The sequence below is a fragment of the Stegodyphus dumicola genome, chromosome 2, assembly GCF_044657685.1.
Source record: "Stegodyphus dumicola isolate Sdum_Otavi_A_Nest chromosome 2, ASM4465768v1".
Lineage (NCBI taxonomy): Eukaryota > Metazoa > Arthropoda > Arachnida > Araneae > Eresidae > Stegodyphus > Stegodyphus dumicola.
In genome coordinates, this window is record NC_140769.1 from 153,023,549 (window position 1) to 153,029,548 (window position 6,000).

Sequence of the window (6,000 nt, forward strand, 5' to 3'; positions counted from 1 at the left end):
CAGCATATAAGACGCACTTTTTTTCCTAAAATTGTTCTCAAAAAAGTTACCTGCATGTTATATGTGAAGGACACAGGTTAACTTTCAATACTGATGAATGCTATTTTTAGCTTCGATAAAGGTTCTAGACACACATAACCAGGGTTGCCACACTACCTGGAAAAGCGGGAAAAGTCAGGGAATTCGAATGACCAAAAAATTCAGGGAAAAGTCAGGGAATTTAAGTATTTTTGTCAAAATCTGTAAAAGTCAGGGAAGTTCATACAATGATCCTGCCGAAAAAAGCGATTTTTGCGCCGACGTCGGAAGAGATAACTTTTTTTGGCGAATTGCGTATCACGTGAGTGTCATTCGGGCAGCTGGCATAGAGCCAATTTTCGCAGCTCCAATTTGATTGTCTTTTAGAAAGGCAAAGCAAGTTTCCCGCAACTTTTGGTTTCCAGTATTCTCGAGAATCGCATGTGCAGTGCATGAACTAAAGAAAGTACCTGTTCTCGCATAAAAAAAATGGGTTTAATCTTAGTATACGGTACCATGGAGGTTAGAATCAAAGAATATGTATTGTAAAGAAGGAAAACCTCTCTGCAACAGACGTGGCTCCGTTCCATCATAGAGGGAAACAGCTGTGCATGCGTGATATATCTGCTGCCAAAGCTCGAAACCGGTGTCGAAGTTCGAAGGTCACGTTATCAAGAGTTCATTAAATGAATATCCTTTAAAATTTCTTTAACCACTTGCGCTAAAAAGACGTGCCACGCACGTGGAGATGTTTTTGTCTCAAACTGCGAGCGACGTGAACACCACGTCGATAAGCATTTATCGCAAAAATGAAAATAACATGGTGCACACGTCGCCTAACAACGAGATTGTTTATTTCTCGAGTTACAGCTCTGGATTGCACTCGCAGATGCGGAGCGGCGTAAATGAGACACTTGCTATATTGTAGCGCTTGACACCGCTTGCTATATTGTAGCGCACGGCACCGCAACCGTGAAGTTTAGTTTTAGCGCAAGTGGTTAAACTCTAAAGGAAAAGAAAATATTTTTTGGCGCAAGTAAATTAATACATGGGTTAGTAATTTTCAGGGGGGGGGAAACTACGAAAATCCGTTTTTAAAATTATTGCGAAAAATCTAAGAAGAAACGTCCTTTGATAAAACCTTTCTTCTTGGATTTTTCGCAGTAATTTAAAAACTGATTTTCGTAGCTTTCTTTTTGTCAAAGAACGTTTCTTCTTAACACGTTTCTCAATTTCCGGTACGCATCGCGGAGAGGGAAATTCTGGCCGCCAGGTTCCGTCGCCAAATCCCTTGGCATATTTTCCCTCCGCATTCTAGCGGCGTAATAGCACTGAGGTATTAATCACCGAAACCAAGGTAATTTCTTTCCTTACTTTTTCTTATCAGAGGGATTTGTAAAAAGATACGCTAAGGTGAAAAATTTTGCAATATTTTTAAAGAATTTTAAAAGTATTTTTACTTCATGAACTGAAATTTTTACTATACATTTTTACACAGTAAATAAGTACAAAAAAAGAAAGAGCTAGGGGATCACTGGGACTAGAAACTCGGGTCGAACTATCAATGTTTAGTGACTTTTCCGCTTGATCATAAGACCTTTTGAAATAAGGCTGAACAATATATTAAAGAAAATAGAAGATACAGCACACGTAAGAACAAAAGTGGGCTGAATTAGAGATTTACATGTTTAATGAATAAGTTAAACTTACCTGTATGCCATTATGAAATATTAGGAATGTAGCATAAAAGCATGAGTGAAGAAGGCAATGGCAATCTAAATGTATAACATTATCAGTATGTGCTATTAATTTCAATACTGCTGAAAAAATTATAAATGAATTACATTATAAATGGTATGAACTCGTTGCATTATAAATTACAACAGTTAGAAATATTATTAGCGTGATTTAGCGACCATCTTTGTTAACAAATAATTTCAAGTAACTAATTTTACAAATAATTCAGCCTGAAACTAGGTTAGAAAATAAGCTACTTGCCGAAGATTAAGCTTTGCCAAGGTGTTAGAAACATCTTCAGTTAACTAGAGTTATGAAGCAAGAATTTGTAAAAATTATCATTTAATTATAAATTGGCATAAATACAATACAAATTATATAAATTTTACATACATGAAAACTTGAGTACAGTGCAACAATATGTGAAAAAGGAATGGATTAAAAGGGAGACTGAAAATCCCAGGATATGAATATAAGGAAGTTTGATTTTTTTTTGTTAATTAAAAAAATTCTGATGACGCTCATAATTATCAGTTTATTAATTAAATGTGTATTAGAAATTAAATGCATGCCAAAGTACATCAGGTGGAAAACAGAATAAATATTTAAACGTTTCTAGTATTAAAATATGGAATTTGTAATAAAGTTAAATAACCTTAAAATAACTTCAATGATTAAAAATGGAAAGCTTAATACGGGAATATATTGCAATAATATTAGTGTGAATTTAGAACGACTTAAGAAGTCCAATTTTTAGATTTAATAAAGATATTTTTTATAATTAAATTAGAACTGTTTACCTAAAATGGTAAATTTGAAAGTTAAAACCATTCTGCTATCTAAGAAGATTTGTTAATATTTATCTAGACAAGAAACTTATTTAAGGTGAGCTACAAATCCGATATTTGATACGCTGATTATGTATCAGTTTTGTGTATCTCATTAATCTATCAATTTTACTATTCAAAACTAATATATATCAGCGACTAAAATCTACAATTTGGAATGTTTTTAATTCTTACAGAGAATAAAAAAGATCTGGCTTATCATTCTTTTAAGCATCATAAAACTTTAAAATGAGTGTAAAAGAAATTTATTTTTTAGCACACAGCAGACTTTAAATTAATATTTGTTTTACATGCACAATTTTTAAAATATTGATAAACGAAAATAAAGGCATGCAGTCTCAATAGAATGTCCCATTAATGGCGATAAACGACTTTTTGTAGCACTCAATCTTCTTGGAAAGAAATGGGGGACAGGAAACGTCGCGCAGTTCGTGGATTAAAAAAGAGGGGGACGGGGATTTTCGATCAAATTTGGCGCAGTTCGTACCCTACCTTCGCTAAAATATCGTTGATTATTCTAATTCAATTTTTAAGTAATTATCTTTATTTTTATGTTATTCGTATAATTTAATGATGCTTCTTCCCTCTAAATTTATTTATTATTAGTAAATAATATTTCCAAATTTCAGGAAATTTTCTCTGGCATAATCTTGAAATCAATTCTAGCAGTATAATGACATACCATCACGAAATTTAATGCACATTTTTTTCCCTTATGTATGCCGCGAAATAAGTATAAAATACCTCAATTTATTAAAATAGATTTCTTTCTTTCGTTTAGCTGCAGAATGTCTGCAAAAAAAGCCTTATTTTATTCCAGATTGGGAAGATTCTAATCTCAATCTTCAATGGAGAAAACAACAAATATAATTATATTTGTGTTTTCAAGTGTTAAGGTGCTTTTTAAGAGCATACCTCACACAAATTAAATTTACCAAAAATCTAATCTAACTATTTAGCATTGCGTTGTGATTTATAAGGACCGGATTAGCCTCGTGTTGAACTGGTGATGATCATGAGTAATAATTAAATAAAACATACATTTGTTATCCAATTTATATATCTTAAATTTTATTAAGTTTCTTAAGTGGAAAAGTAAACAAAATTATCAAACAAAGTATACCAAGAATAATTAAGAATAAATGTCCTCTGGGATTTATTGAATAATTAAGTGAATTTGCTACACAATACAAGTAATACCATAATTAATTTACCTCTTAGCGTAGCCAAAGTACATTACGCGAATAGACTGGAATTTTCTTGAAACACACCTGGAAAACCTGGAAAAGTCAGGGAATTTCATTCTCCTGTTTGAGTGGCAACCCTGCATAACTTTTTCTACATCTGTCATAATTATTTTGCGCATGCGTGAAATATCTCTCCAAAAAGCATCAAAGCTCGAAGCTGATGAGTTGACACACGTATCGGTATTGGTATCGGTGCTTAAAACTATTTGTTTTAAAAAATTACCCTGGAAAATATGACTATAGGAAACAAGAGATTAAGCTGTTCAATTCAGTATAAACTAGGATTGTTAAACTACGCCAAATTGCATGGAAACAGAGCAGCAGCAAGGCATTTCGGTCCACATTCCAAGGCATTCGAATGAAGGAAGATCAACTGAAGACTGCTATAAAACAAAAACATAACCTTCTGTGTCCAGCTCCATCTTGACCTGAACTTGAAAATGCCGTAAAAATGTGGGTGATAGATAAGAGGAAATCTGGGATAAGTGTTTCAACTAAAATGATAATCAATGAGGCCAAAGGATTTGCAGAAAAACATGGGAATCAGAACTTTTTCAGTTTCTGAGGGCTGGTGCTACAGGTTCATGAAAAGGCAAGGCTTATCAATGCGCAGAAAAACAACTATTGCACAGAAAATGCCAGCAGATTATGACGAAAAAATGCTAGCATTTCATAGGTTTGTTATAAATGCACGCAAGAAAGCTTCTTTTGAGCGTGGTCAAATAGGAAGTATGGATGAAATTCCACTCACATTTGATGTACCATCCAACAAGACTGTGAGTATTAAAGGGTCTAAATCAATAACCATGTAAACCACAGGTCATGAAAAACCCGATATACGGTAGTTTTAACATGTTGTGCTGATGGCACAAAACTACCGCCGTTTTTCATCTTCAAAAGAAAAACTCATCCGAAAGAAAAACTTCCAACGAGTGTAATTGCTCATGTTCATCCGAAAGGCTGGATGGACGAAGCTGGAATGAAACTGTGGTTGCAGAACGTATGGACGAGGCGATCTGGTGGACTCTTAAGAAAACCCTCTCTTTTGGTTTTAGATCAGTTTAGCGCCCATAGAACTGAAACCATAAAGAATAAAACGAGAGAATTAAAAACCCAGATAGCTGTCATTCCTAGTGGACTGACTAGCCAATTGCAGCATTTAGACGTATCCGTGAATAAGCCATTTGAGGAAAAAGTGTGAGAACGATGGAACAAGTGGATAGGAGAGCCACATCACGCCCTCAGACCTTCAGGTAGAATGAAGCGGCCTCTATTTCACAAGCGTGCGAGTGAGTAAAAAGATCTTGGGAGGACGTAAAGGCTGAAGTAATTGTTAAGTCCTTTAAGAAGTGCGGAATCAGTAATGTTCTTGACGGAACAGAAGACAATGTATTATTCGAAGAAGGTGATACTAGCGATGACGGAAACAGTAGTGATGACGATATTCTCGTTTTCGATGATGATGATAGTGAAAAGGATTTTTATGGTTTTGAAAGTGATTAAAGTCTAATTTCATGATAGGCAATGCTTTCCTTGAATCTGTGTTTTTTGTTGTTTCTGCTTTATTTTGTATTATGTTTGATTGCTTGCCATTCATTTGTTTATTCATTATTGAAATTTACGTATGTTCAAAATAACTTGCCCTTTGTTAATTTTCCTTAATAAAAATATGTTTGGTAATTGCATTCAATGATTGATTATTTGGCTTTTACAAAACTTGAGAACTAAAAGAAACCACATTTTAAGTTATTGTGGTACCGCGCTGTCGTGCGAACTATTGAAATTTTTTTTCCTTGTGTGTGGCCTTCTAAATAAGGGTACGTCTTATATGCCAGTGCGTCTTATATGCCGTCAAATACGGTATTTAAAATTCAGTCATAACTGATTTGCACTTTTTTATGTATATTTTTCACATTTATTTAATTTTTTGAGTTATTCATTTTATCCACACAGTTGCATAGTTAAATTCTATCAAATTCTGGATCATTAGTTTATAGTCAACACTTGGTATGTTTACTCATTTATTTGAATCATTCGATGAAGTTATAACAGGAATCATGATTTAATTAATGAATAGTAATAATTGAAAATATTTTCCCTTTTGAAGGACAAACCTGAGAATTTTTTGAAAAGCAAAAGCACACAAAATA